Genomic DNA, 15,619 nt, shown 5'->3' with positions numbered 1-15,619 from the left:
TCCTAGTCTCATTAAGCACTGCTATTAGTTTACTTTATCCTATTGTTTCATATTGCTTTTTTGCAGGTGTTCAAAAGAAGAGAGAGTTCAATAAAATGCAAAGACATTGAAAATTTAAAATTTGAAAATTGAGATAACATAGACTCCATAAACAAAGGTATTATATTCAATAAAGTAAAATTTTGTACAGAAGTGTTTAATTGTATATGTAGAACATATTCTTGACAACCATTTTCTATTTATCTACAGCCTGATCCAGAGGCTGCTCTACATGGTCCAAGCTCACCGTATCATCTTTTTTTGGAGAATCTGTTTTCTGCTGCTCCATCCTGTCATGTACAATCTCTTGGTGCTGCTCCATTGTCTCCTCTACTACCCCTGGAGCATATGTTTACTGCTGCTCCATCTTCTCCTCAATAACATCAGTAGCAAGTCCTTGTTCTTGTGGTTTCTCCTCATCATCAGCACTAGGTCCTTGTTCCTGTGGCACCACATCAGCATCATCTGTGTCATCAAGGTGTATGACACCTTCTCGGACTTTAGAGCTCTCACCCAACTCGACAGTAGCTGGTACAATATGCTTGGGGGAGGCATACTTCAAAAACTTCCAAATTGTATTAGCTCTGAAACTATATACATAGTTCAAGCTGAAGCTATCTTCTCTCATCTGCAATGGCATATGATGATTTAGAACACTTTGTACCAATATCAATTATTTTGAAGCTAAATGAAAATTATTTTTTCTTACAAGGTCTCGCTGTCCTATCTCAAAATAGCTTGAAAGTATATATTTGGCACTGATCAGCACTCTCCAGCCGCCGCAGCTACTTGAATTATCTTGTTGTGGTGTCTATACACTTGGAAAGATATGTTAGAAACTGTTAACATCTGAACAAAACAAAATTATTCAATAGTTTCAAAGGCATAGCATGAAATAGACATCAGTAGAGGGAACGACTTTCTACCTCTAAATTTATTGGCTCTATTGAATCCAAAAGATTGACATTAGGAGGACAGTGATCCAATGCATCTAGAAGCCTTCTAATACAACTGCAATACATATAATTCAGTTAGTGTGCATTAAATCAAAATAATGAAGTTTAAAGTTAAAAATAGCACACACACCACTTACAATTTCAGCTCTCTGTGTAAGAGAGTTGAATATAAAGCATTGCTTCTGTTGATGTCAATAGAAGCAAAGCTCCAGTGGTCATTGTGTAAGGAAAAAAGCATTAAGAAATCAAAGGCTACAAGAGTTCTCAATCTTAAAGAAGAATCCCAAAAGAAGCAGTCACCCACATACTTGTTATGGTATGGAAGTAGCAAAACATCGATAACATCAAAATCGCATGTGTCTGAACCAATTGGAAATATCCATGGGAGATTCCTTTACATCTCTTAACTTGAAGGAAATGGCAGGATCAATAATATGAACTGTATGCTGTACAACGTGGTTAAGCCAGCTTCTCATCATGCTGCATTGGACCAAACAATAATTAGGGTAGGGTGTAAAGGAGGTACAAGAAGGATTGGTTTGCAAACAAATGTAAAATAAAAGACACTTACTAGAGCATTGCAAGAATGATAGTATCTAAGCAATACTAATTCTTATGAGCCAATGCTGCTAAGCATGGTTTTGTCAAGTCAAAATTATTCACTGAAGTTTCATCCTCAATATGGACAACTATGTTAGGGCCCAGCTCCTGCAACCTTCTCTGTATCTGCAGCTCCCTCTGTATAATCTCCACATCTATAACAGATTTGGATTCTTTTATTTGTTGCTTCAGTGACTCCTCATAAGTAGCTTTCCCTCTGGTGTTCTTTGAGTGGGTTACTTCAACAACCTTAACCTCATCTACCTTCAACTTTCTTGTAGGTGGAATTAATAATATGTCTCTCATCTTGATGTCCTGCCATTCCACAGGATGGACCAGCTTGTCATACCTCCATCTCACTCTGGACAAAGTGTTGGAAGTCTTTGGCCATCATAGTCACCCTGTGAGCATGGGCTGCTACCAGCATTGCATCTTCAAAATATTTCTCCAAGTAATCCTCTGCCATTTCCTATAAGGGAAGAATGGCAGTCCTGTGCCACCTGAAACCAAGGTGCCAACTATCACATATGTCTTTCACTAGTCTTTGAAAAGGTACCTTGGGGATTGCAAAGCCTATAGCTTTTTGTTGCTTCCTGATCTCCTTTAGCACACCTGCACCATGTTTCAATCTCTTGGCCTTTTGCTGGAGCATGCTCATTGGCTTCCCCTTCCTGCCATGTGCCACTCTTCCCTTTGGAGGCACACTATACTTGGTTCTTGCCATCACTCTGACAAGCTGCATACAAAGCAATGGAAAGAGATTACAGCCATGGAGAACATGGAATGACACAAGAAGGCAATGACAGGTGTGGATGAAGCAACATTTATAAATTTGCAACAAAACGTGATTTCGACAGTTTGAAATTCCTAATAGCTCACTCTCGCGTTTTCCTACAAATACCTGAAGTAACATGCTGGTATATTCCTACAGTGATTTCTCTATCTTTACAACTAATACAATATGGATTGAGTTTATGCAAGGAGTGTACAGCCGTGGATAACTTGGAAAGACACAAAACCACAATGACAGGGGTGGATGAAGCAACAGTTTTATATTTGTAACAAAATGCAATTTCGCTCATGTGCCAGTAGTAGAGAGTCATGAAACATTAAAGTGGCTCTTTTCACATACAGAAATTCCTTCAGTTATTCAGAGCCAAAATGTAGGTGAACACCTTCATGTAGACGACATAGGTGATTTCATTGTGGAATGGCATTTGAGTGCCGACCTCAAGGCGTTGAAGTGTATGTTTGGTGTATGTGGAGGAGCAAATACCAAATATCCATGTCTTTATTGCATGGCAAGCACAGGGACAAGAGAATGGCTTGCAGAAAATGAGATTGGAAAACCACCATCCAGAAATAATGTGAATGTTGTCGATTATCCAACTTCTGTTAAAATTTGGGATCCAATTCTACCAATACATTTAAAAAATGTGCATATATGTACATTGCATGCAGAGATAAGAATCTTGGACAAATTGCTCCGACTTCATCTGGACTATGCATATTCTATTAAGCCGACTAAACTTGCAGATGAGTGCATAGAAAAATGCGCAGCCTTGCTCTCTCAAATGGGTTTCCATGGTGGCTAAGTGCATCTTAAAAAAGATCCTGTTCTTTCTAGAGGTACAGGTGATGTTCTGCAAGATGTTTCAATGGGAGGAGCAAAAGCAAGAAGATTTTTGAGCAACCATGACACCAAACAAGTCAATGCAATGTGGAACTGCTGGAAACATCTATGTGTCATTACCACAAATGTCAAAAGTAGACCACCCAAAATAAACTTTTGGACTTTTTGGCTAGTGGCCTAAAAATTTGCATGCATTAAATGTGGATAGCCAATTAAGATGCCCAAATAGAGCATTAAGAATAATTAATTTGCAGTAATTACACTAATGCAAAAACACAGAATGTGCAAAAAACACAAATTTTTGTGTGTTGCAAATCCTCCCCTAATTTTTGTTTTTATCTTGAATTCTCCATGTAAGGAGTCAAATTCAGATAAACACTATGTTAAGAAACCACTTTTATCATCTATTTAACCAAATTCTTTCAATTTCATGTTCAATTGACTGTTTTTTCTCAAAATTGAAAAATAAAGAAAAATAAAAAATATAAAAAATCACAAATTAAACTTGTAAATGATACATGGGAGAAGATTTAACCTAAATGCAAAAATTACAGAACTCACAAAAATCACAAAAATTAAAAAACACATAGAAATTACAAATCGTGCAAAAATTGTAAAATCTGAACTTAGGTTTCTTCAAATTTCAACACTAATGCAATAAAAATTTCAGCATTTCATTTATATCATTCTTGAAAAAACATTGAAAATAGAAATATAATAGAAATCATTTATACGCACATACCCATTCAAAATGCATTGTGGCTATGCAGTGGGCTTTTCCCCAATAGCAGAGTCATTTATGGTGGGAAGCCCTTGCACCATAGAAAGAGTGTAGGAACTTACCAAGGTCATGGGGATTTTCCCAATGGCACTCCGGAGCATAAAATAGCTCAACTGAGAAGCTAATCTTCCATAACCTAGCTCAAAATTGCATGGGAAACGTGTGTCACTCACCTTGTAGATACTTGTGCTCAAATTCTTGTAGGAGACGATGTTGTCATGCAACCACACTCCAAAGCTCCACTCTAATGTCGTCGTCGCACTCCAAAGGAAGCTTGACCCTCCTCTCACTCAATCTCTCTCTCTTACAAACACTCAGACATACACAATGAGCATATAATAGCTCTAATTGAATTAGGTAAGACACACAAGAGAGCAAGAGAGTATAGAAGAAGAGAACTCTATTATTTTCATAAGAGAATGGATGGTGAGAATACAAACCGACACTTATCTTGCCCCCCCAGCCTTCACACCTGGTCTTTCCATACTTAAAATATAGGTCAATGTCTTTCCAAGGCCGCCTAGTCTTGTGCAAACACTTAATCGAAGCATGCAATCTCTATAATTAAACTGTGGCACTCCTTTCATAGACAAACGATGATCACACAGTAAAATATACAATATTACTATTTTTAATGTAAATGACCAAATAAAGTGATGGTTGCCAATGGATGGCATCAACGCTGGTGAGGTGTCTAATGAAAGTTAACAACCAAGGTTAAGGCCATAGTAAGGGCTGATGCGAGGGTGACTATAAAGTTCCTCTATGATAATGTCATCACAAGGTTTGAATGTCCACTAAAATTCATAAGTTTTTGAAGGACTCATTTCTTAAATGATGTAGTGGAGTTTCTTGAAGAAGAAGTTATGGTTCTCCACACCATAAGTTTTCCCCTTTATCAATCCACAAAGAAATGGACATAAGCATGGGCTTGATGATGCCCCATGCTTATGCCATGCAAACCCTAAACCTAAACATTGGCTCCCTTGCATAACCATGCGCATAGCCACCTTTAATTGTGTGTGTGTGTGTGTGTGTGTGTGTAGACCATGAATGACACACCAAATAACACACCTACATATACAACCCTAATATCTCCACCACTGTGCCTACTCTATAGGTAATATACCCTAATCAATGTTTCAATTTAATCTCCCAAATGAGCCCCGCGAAAAGGGCTATATCTCAAGCCTACTTGGGGGGAAGGGTTGCCACTTCTCCGCACAACCATCACAACCCACCACCACACAAGTCACACAGACAGACACTCCATGACAAGTCACACAAAACCCACCCTTGGCTCTCTCGACTAATTTGAGTCGTAGAAGATGGGATCGCTCGTTGAGTTATTTCTATGGTGGCTCCTAAGATGCTTCTATCCATCAGCGTGAGCACCCACCCATTTCCAGTTGTGAGGGGACACCATGCTCACACTCATCCTGACGCTTTGACAAAAACTCCTCTACGGTAACCCCCAATCTGGCTCATAACCAATACTGATGAGTAGTGGAGGGAAATGTGGTCCTCAATAATGTCAGCAACAAGATGAAGACTTAAATTCATGATTTATGCCATATAGTCTTTACCCATGACTTTATAGATACATGGCATAAACTCGATGTGGCAAAGGAGGACTGCATCATAAATCAAATCAAGAGTGACTTTAGGCCAGTCCCCCCAAGCAATGAAGAGGGGTGGATAAAAGATCACATAGTGGATGGCATGAAGCACTACCACATAACGTCACATGCATGGGTAACAAGAGATTTGGGATGAGGAGTGCAAGAAGCACAATGCAAAGCCCCACAAGTATAAGCAACATGAGGAGGCCACAACCAAGCGTGCATTCCATGTACATAGGTATTTATGGTTTGTTTTCATGCTTTCATTAAAGAAGTGTTGGGTCGTGCACAATGAATGATATAGAGGAAAGGTATGCCTGAAAGCATGGCACGTATGCCCTCAAGCAACTTAAGCGAGAGGGCATCAACGTCAATTGGATAGATGTGGTTGATGTTGTAGGCACTCTACACTTTGCACCCATGTTAAAGTTTTGAATCACTTGCCATTTCTCATTTTTTGCATTATGAATGTTGTTTCTAGGGAACAATGCCAAACCCTGAGTCCACCGATGATTAGGTTCAACCTTTCTCGCAAAAGGCGCTATGTACAACACGAGCGATGCCTTTGAGTAATTTTTGTGACAATATACTGTAAACATAAATAAAATACCCTATGTAAGTTCTTCTAAGTAATCAAAACCTAGGTTTTGTGAAATTTGAGTACACTTTGTCGTGGGGTACTCTTTAGTGCTGGCATAGTGCGGCAAGATTTCACATGGATGTGCCATTATATTCCAAAAAATGTAAAACCTGCATCCGTCGAAAATAATTGTCCAAATAAGCGTCGATACAAACACTTGGGTGTGGTGTCCGTTGAGGCATCTGTTAATCTTGAAGAGAGATGCATGTGCCCATGCACACGTTGTATTAAGTCACTCGAGAATGGAGAATTTATAATAACCATGTACTCATGTATGGTATATATCCAGTGGAATGTTTACAAAATCTATGTTTTCACTCTCACAATGATCCTAGTAATATTGATGATCATTTCGAGCACATAGAAATCCAGTCCCACAGAACATTGCTAGATACAATTTTCAAAAAAAGAAAATGAACAAACCAAAATATATAGGACAGTTCTCCTCGGGAACCCATCCAACAACATCAACAACAAGAGGACATGTTAGAGGAGGCTACAATGAATGAGATGTTGGACGCATTTACAGAATTGCTTGGTGATAGACCAGAGACTCATGGTGATGAGAACTATACCACAACACAATGTCAAGATACAACACATGAAGAAGAGGAATTGGGTAACCTTGCACATCTACCACTTTATCCTCAAGCTCGGATATCCAAATTATGCACATGCATGTCTATGTTGAACTTAAAATCAATGTTTGGGTGGTCTGATGCAAGCATGATATAGCTATTCAAGTATCTATGACATGACTATAAGGTAATTTTCTTGTGTGTATAATGTACACAATGGTTATTAAGCATACCTATTTCATCTTGGCATGTTATTAAAGGAGAAAATCTTTCCATAGGATAATGAGATCCTGAGCTCTCATGTGGAGGCCAAAAGATTATTAAGTACGATTGGCATGGATTACAATTGTATCCATGCTTGTCCCAATGATTGTATCCTATACTGACACAAATACACACATCTCAAGAAATGTGCAAGCTATAGGGCGCTTAGATAATACAGGAAAGATGTTCAAGGGCAGAAGGTCCCTGCAAAAATTCTTATACACTTCCCTATCATACCTTGAATAAAACATATGTTCAGGTGCAAATCTATGTCCATGCGCATCCTAGTTGATTCGCTCGCACGGAGACACATTGAGGAGAAGTGGCATATTTTCAAGGCAGAGCCTCGTGACATTTGTCTAGGGCTAGAAATGGATGGTGTGAATCCATTTGATCTATGTAGTTCATCATGGAGCACATGGCATGTTCACCTTGTAAATTATAACCTCCCACCATGGCTATCAATAAAGAAGAGGAAGAGACACCTCTTACTATCATTGTGATAGTTCATGGGAAGAAGTACAAAGTAAAGAACATGGATGTATACTTGGCCCCATTGGTAGAGGATATTAAAACGCTTTGAGATGGCATTCAAGTTCACGATATGTCTAAGCACTATGGGCAAAGAGTTACAACTGTGAAAGGTATAGTAATGTGGACTATACATGATTGGCCAGGCTACGGAGAATACTCGAGTAAGTTTTGATACATACAACTTATGATTTCCTTTACATTATTACTGAATTAATTAAACTTGTGAGGTTTTGCATGTGTGGTTTATGTAATCACCTTTCTTGTCAATTTGAATGCTTTACTATATCTGGATACAATGCATGCCTCTTTTGTAGACCTCATTTGGATGCTCGTTACTCTCTATATCACTTTAAAAGACAGAGTACCAGGGTTATGTGTGATATGCCCCTGAGAATCATGAATTGCGAGAGGGAAATCTAGGCAAACCACCTTCCTGTTTAAAGACAAGTGACTGGAAGAAAGCATGGAGGGATAATGGAAATTCTGCACCCCCAAGGATGAAGAGGCTCTCCATTTTTCACAGACTTGCTTATTGGAGTGAATTATGATACACATTTTTTTTTTAGTGTAGGTGCATGAACCTCAATATGGTCTATTTCTTCATGTCTCCTTCATGTTTGTGAGCATACATAATCCCTATGCAATCTTCAATATGCTTCTACTCATGAGATCCCTACAAACTTTATTCACTAGTAAGGCATGGCTTCTTTAATGACCCCTCACGCAATTATCTCGTGTTTGTGAGACTTTACTCCTATCTACACTCTATCCTTTAACCACACTCATGCTAATATCTCGTGTTTGTCAGCCCGTGCTCTTATCTACACTCTACTCTTTAACTTTAATAAATATAAGTGTAGACATCTCTCTCTCTCTCTCTCTCTCTCTCTCTCTCTCTCTCTCTCTCTTTCTTAATGTCAATCAATCAAATAATTGGGAAAGGTGTCTAAATATCTTACCCTATTCTACACCTTATCTTTTTTCTTTGTCCAAAGTCTCCTTCTTTTCAATGGAGGATGCCAATTTCATGAGCAACAATGAACGAGCCAAGCCCTACCTCGAGCAAGTGCGAAAGGAAAACTGTGCATGTCACCACATTATTGTTCTTCACTCTTCTGTATTATTAGATAGTCAAAGAAGCATTAAAAGAGACATTCCCACATGTGAAAGTGTTGGACAAGTGAAATTTGAACCAAATTCCAAAAGAAGCTTTCAATATTTTTAACACTCTTTAAAGCAGAATTTAACTTTGTGGTCTTTTCTGTCCCAATCTTCTCACACATGAACATTGTTTGATTGTCTATGTGCCCTAAGGAAAGAAAAAGACACTTGCCAGGAAAGAATCCACCAAGGAAAGAACATAGGAGGTATTATGTCGTAGCATGTTTACCAAAATTCCATGATTATATTTTTGCCTACAAAAAGAAGTAACCATTTTGCTTCACATACGATTAAAGCCGCAACCCTAGATAGCAAACAATACCAACCAAAACTTTGCTCTCAATAGCATGTCCCTTCCTCCACTACTTTTGCAAGGCATATTTACAATTTGTTTTCTGAATAATGCATATATGTGTATGTATATATGCTACACAAGTGTGCACGTTACCAAGTTGTGTGCATGTGTATGTGTGTGTATGTGTGTGTGTTTGTACACACACACACACACACACACACACTTGGTAAATAACACCATATTAGTGAATTTGGGAATTTCCCAATTCCCATTTTTGAATACTTAAAAAAGGGGACATGGATAACATGTTTGTAAGTTTCTCAAAACCCTATCATATGACCTATTGTTGGAAAGCGCTTGAAAAATGAAATCTAAAGAGCTATAAAGCGCTCATTTTGGATTAGTGGTGTTCAATTTATGGTTAATCCAAACTTTTGACCACGTGTCCCAAACTTGTGGGAAATTCCCATATTCCCCAATATGGTGTTAAATGCGCACACACATGTAGCAGTTTCTTTTTTTCTTTTTCTTTTTTGTTGGGAGGAGGAGAGTATATATACTTATGTATGCAGGCAAACACCTCAATTGCCCAGCTAGCTCTTTACCTTAAAAAGTTCACTTCCAGTGTGAGCATTAACTGCACTGAATGGGTCATCAAGAAGATAGATATCTGCATCTTTGTATAGAGCCCGTGCAAGTTGAATCCGTTGTTTTTAACCACCACTAAGGTTAATACCCCTTTCGCCAGAATGATTGTCTGATCTTAATGGAAAAACAGGGTCAAGTCCTTCTTTAGTGCACAAACTTGGAGTATGATCTTATACTTTCTTTTGTCCCTGGGACTCCCAAACAAAATGTTTTCTTCTATGTTACCAGTCTCAATCCATGCTGATTGCGATACGTCACAAACCTTCACCTGAAGAGTTGACTCATAAAAGTCAATTTATATGCTAAACCAATATGACATAAAAGCATCCCTAGTAGATTAATCCCCATGTACCAGGGACGTTGTGCCAAGCTCTTTGTTGTAAACTTAGAGTCCTAAATGAAAAACGCTAACACATAACCTTCATGCTTGAAGTGCCTCCTGCCACTCAAATACTCCACAAAATTAGTAATGAGAAAGGGGCCTGTAAGATTCCTCCCCAACCCCTCAAGATGTCCAGTTTCTCCCTTATAATCAATCCCCTTTTCAGAATAATAACAGATTTTGTTTCTATATGTTTTGGCCTAGAGAGAGAATATTATAGAGAGAGGTAATTCAGTTTTTAGATATCTTTGGATGGAAAATATCCCTTCTTATTAAAATGATTTTTCCTGAAATAGAAATTCAAAAAAATATTCCAATGTGCAATTGGAAAAAATTGAAATCTGGTAAAAAGGACCTTAGCCTAAGGGTCCAAATTTTCTGAAAAATTTGGATTAAAGTTCCTATGGAGCAATAGGATTAATCCAAAATTTGGGGAGGAGATAAATAGAAGAATAAAAGAAAAAGCCCCCAAAAATGAGTAAATGCTCACATGAGATGAAGAGTGGACTAAGGACCAAAGAAAAGGATTAAAAAACTAAATTTTGACACCTCAGTGTGGGGATCTCCCCGCATGAAGTAGGTGCCTTTTCCTCATCATTACCTCCAATTTTAAATCAATAAAATGAGATATTTCATCTCTCCTCTCTTCTATTTCAAAACTAGATCCAAAAAGTAAGCTGAAATGACCCAAAAATGATCAAAAATTGACCAAACTGATCTGGAAAATTCTAGAATCAGTTTGTTTGGTTAGAGGCTCACTTTTTCTTGTAAATAGAAGCCTCCCCCTTTTGTAAAAGCTTAATGGTGTTTATGCACTGTTACTCTACTCCTGTCCTGAGCCATCTACATTGAATTTTTTAATAATTTAATTGTTTTTAGCCTAATCCTCTCCAAAGTGAATTGGTGGCCTCTCTTGCTTCAAACAAGAGTATAACCCTCAATCCCTCAAGCCAAAGGAGAGCTTACAAGATCTATGTAAGTTAATTTTCTTACTTGTTTAATTTTAAATCTATAGTTTTCTTGATTTTCATGTTTTACAAAGCTTATTGAATGAAATTCAAATGCTATGCTTTGAGGAAAAGGCCACCCCCTTCTCTTCTTTACATTCATGCCTTTCTTAAGCCTAGAAAGATTAAATAAAAGATTAATTAAACTCTTTTTATTGTTTACTCTCTTGATTTTAGAAAATGGTGTAGATTAGAGTTCTTGAAATCTAATTTGGGTTAATTTAAGTCAAAAATAGAATGTTAAAAATGAGAAATGGTCAGCCAAAAAATTTTCCAAAATTTTATGGAAAAGAAAGTTTATTTTTATGTTATTCCAAAAGAGTAATTCCCACCATTTTTGCATTCAAAAGGAATATTCTAATTACTCCATGTACATATTCACTTATGAATATGCATGGATATCATTGATATTAATTATTAAAATTGATTTTTATTTCAAAAGTGTTATTCTCATTGAATTTGATTTTATGCATAGGAAGATGCATAGATGAATTATTTTTATTTCAAAAGTGTTATTCTCATTGAATTTGATTTTATGCATAGGAAGATGCATAGATGAATTATTTTTATTTCAAAAGTGTTATTCTCATTGAATTTGATTTTATGCATAGAATAATGCATAAAGGATTTATTTTTATATCAAAAATAGAATTCTCTTAAATGCTATGAGTATTTGATAAATGAATAATTAAATACTCTGAGGGAGAAATTTCTATCATTTTATATTCACCCGGATTGTAGAAAAAAAAATCAGGAGATATATCGAGATTGAAATATTCAGATAAATGATTAATTTATTCCTCATTGGAATTCGTATTCAAAGAAAGAAATTCAGTAAAATAGTAACTAAATTATCAAACCTTTTTGAGAAAGATAGTTTAGGAAAAATCTTATCCGACTCGAACCGTGAATCAGACTATAACTAAGACCAAACTCTTTCGTCAGTCTCTCGAGGAAAGAAGGTGTGACGAGTTTAGAAAAATACACTCAAAACTCCGCCAAATCTGAAACTAACTTTGAGACCCTTCGAATTGAGCTGTGGATCAAGGTTATAGAATTCGAGGAATTCTGGTATGAAATTCAAAATTTCGATCAAGGAGTTTTGGAGATACTGATTCAAGAAATACTCCTTGTTTTTAAAAGAAAATCAAACTGAAAACGTGCTTAGAAACCTTGTTTTCTTAAAGGAACGTCTTATGCCAGAATGGATGTGATGTGAATAGAGAGGTGATGAGATGTGAGGTGAATAGATGTGATGTGAATAGATGTGATGAGATGTGAGGTGAATAGATGTGATGAGATGTCATGTGAATGAGGATGTAAATGAATGATATGGGTTGTGAGTGGATGATATGTGAAGAATAGATGTGAACGTGTATGTGAAAGAATGAATGTGGATGTGTATGTGAAGAATAAATGTGAATGTGTATGTGAAAGAATGGATGTGGACGTATGTGAAAGAATGGATGTGGATATATGTGAAAGAATGGATGTGGATGTGTATGTGAAGAATGGATGTGGAAGTATGTGAAAGGATGGATGTGGAAGTATGTGAAAGAATGGATGTGGATGTATGTGAAAGAATGGATGTGGATGTGTATGTGAAGAATGGATGTGGATGTGTATGTGAAAGGATGGATATGGAAGTATGTGAAAGAATGGATTTGGATGTATGTGAAAGAATGGATGTGGATGTGTATGTGAAGAATGGATGTTAGGTGATGTGAATGAATGTGATGTGAATGAATGATATAGGATGTGAATGGATGAGATGTGATGTGTTGTGAATCGGGATGTGAATGAATGAGATGTGATGTAAAATGGATGTGATGATATGTGATGTAAATTGGGATAGATGTGAATGGATGTTAGGTGATGTGAATGAATGTGATGTGAATCGGCATGGATGTGAATGAATGTGAATTGAGATGTGAATGAATGTGATGTTGATGCGATGTGGATATGGATATGGGTAGATATACGAGTGGATGAAATCTGATTAGGAAAAATGAGGAAAGAAGTGATGAGTTAGAAAATGATGTGATTGGATGAGAATGAGAATGGGAATGTGTATGAAATAGATGTAGATTAAATAATGTGGATTGATGTAGAACAATGTGGAAAGACTAGAGTTCGTTATAAAAACTGCATTTATGTCTTGTTTTTAAATGACTCTTTTAAGTCAAGAATGCAAGGGAAGCATTTTGACTATCTTGTGAATGAGGTCGTGTGGAGACCTAGCTGATAAAGTTACAACAGCTGACGGAGAGTCAACGGAGGACGTCTCGCGTATCAAGGTGAGTCGAGGTCTTGACCAGCCTCGGTTTGATTTAAATGGTGAGCTTCCGGTATGGTGGATGAGGGACCAAGGAAGCAGCCTATGAGTGAAGCGTTAGGTGACCTGTGCAAGATCCTAGAGGGTGTTGACCATACGGTGCTCGAGCTCTGGGTCGCCGAAGATATCCACACGTGTGTCGGGGAAGATATTGGAACAAGGAGTAAGAGTTGTTTTTCTGAATTCGGGCATGGATCTGGTTGATTGACCTTGCTAGTCCTTAATGGATGAGTCCATGGCTCTTTTATATGGATCTGTTGGTTGATCTTGCTGATCTTTAACGGAGATTCTATTTTGATTTTTATAAGTGAAAATATTGCCGAGTACTATGAGCTAGGAACTATTGAAAAGGCCCATGAGTGGACAGGTGGTGAGCATTCTGGTTGCCAACAATGCCATAAGTACTAAGATGAAGGAAGGATTGGAAATAAGGATTCAACCGGATAATTTGGAGGATTATGATCAGTGACACTATGGTTTCATTAAATGATTGTTTAAAGACAACTGAATCTGTGAAAAAGGCAATTTCATATTGGGTGTGTAAGTGGGGTGACTAGTTTTAAGTTTGCATGAATATCTGGCTAGGGGGCCTGGGAACTCTTTTCCCTGGTACTCGGGACAAAACCTAACCAGATTCCTAATTAGATCCCATCACTACAATGGTTGGGCGGTTGGCTAACCCACGGGACTGGATGGGATTAGGCTGGACTGACAGATCCCTAAAATGAGACTAAATTCTGTTATGATACGATAGATAAAGTAAATCCCGGATAAAAATTGTTCTATGGAAAAGAATCAACGGTTGTGCCTCTCAATGAGGAAAAAAGTGTTGGTCTATGATCCAAGTGCAATCTTTTCCTTGATCTCACTATGGGACTTACGGGTTTGGTCAGATCAGTTCAGTTAGTTAATGCTTTTGACTACGTTAGAGTAAAATTATCATGGAGGAATCGCCCATGCTTTTTGGACGAGGGAAGTTTTTCCGGGTTTGATTTTGGAAGAACCAAGGGATTGGTCTCTTGTCCGGATATCCGTGGGCGAGTCCGTGAGTGAGAGACCCTGCCCCGTGCAAGAAGTGCTACTTTCGCTGCTGCTAGCACCCCAGAACTCGTTGCACGGTGGAAACAGGGATCTTTTAGCTGGTATCCAAGCGACGTGGCTAAAGTGGATCAACCGAGAAGCCAAAAATGTCACAAATTTAAGAAGTAGCAGTAAAAGGTTGGAATTGTGTGATGAAATTCATACAAATTGATATTTAGAATGAAATTCATAAATTGATAATTGGGTCTTCAGATTGAAGTACCGCAATTGTATGGAATCCCTAACTTGAGACCTAGACATGATGGTATTTACCTTATAGTTCCAAGGACCGTGACTACCCGTATATAGTGAGGGTATAACTGTAGCTCTTTACTAGCAGTATATATAAGTAAATCTAAGACCTTGAAATTATAAGCAAAAATGCTATCCAGATGATGAATTTGAATGTGATTGATATGATTTTAAAATTTTGGTTGAGAACTGATGAGTTGATTTGGATTCTGATTGAAAAATGATGATTCATGAATTTTGGTTGAAAAGCGATAAGTTGAGCAAAAACCACAACGAGGATGAATGGGACGAGTCCCTGTGATGATGTTCGTAATAAAACTGGTATGACGATAATGACTTCAGCAAATCACTATGAGATTAGTGGATTGCGCTAGATAGATTGCTATTGTTAACACTTGACCTAGTGGATCAAGTTATGGGATGTCAAATTAAAAAATCTGTATAATTGAAATTCCCATGGAGAATTGTTCAGATGAAAATTTTGGTCCAATGGACCATTATTATGTCAAAGATATGAATGATATGATCTGAATGAATTGTTATCTGATGATGAGTTCTATATAAGGGATCTTTATCCCAGGATTCTATTGGGTTGACTAAACTATAAGGAACCCCAGAATCAGTTTGGATCTTAAGGAAAAGAGTTGCCCTCTAGTTTGCGAGATGAGGACATCTCGTGTTTTTTAAGTGGGGTAGGATGTAAGATTCCTCCCCATCCCCTCAAGATGTCCAGAGTTGCCTCTAGTTTGCGAGATGAGGACATCTCACGTTTTTTAAGTGGGGTAAGATGTAAGATTCCTCCCCAACCCCTC

This window comes from Cibotium barometz, chromosome 57 (genome assembly GCF_041138505.1).
Source record: "Cibotium barometz isolate CiBa-2024 chromosome 57, ASM4113850v1, whole genome shotgun sequence".
Lineage (NCBI taxonomy): Eukaryota > Viridiplantae > Streptophyta > Polypodiopsida > Cyatheales > Cibotiaceae > Cibotium > Cibotium barometz.
Note: the sequence above shows the minus strand (reverse complement) of the source record.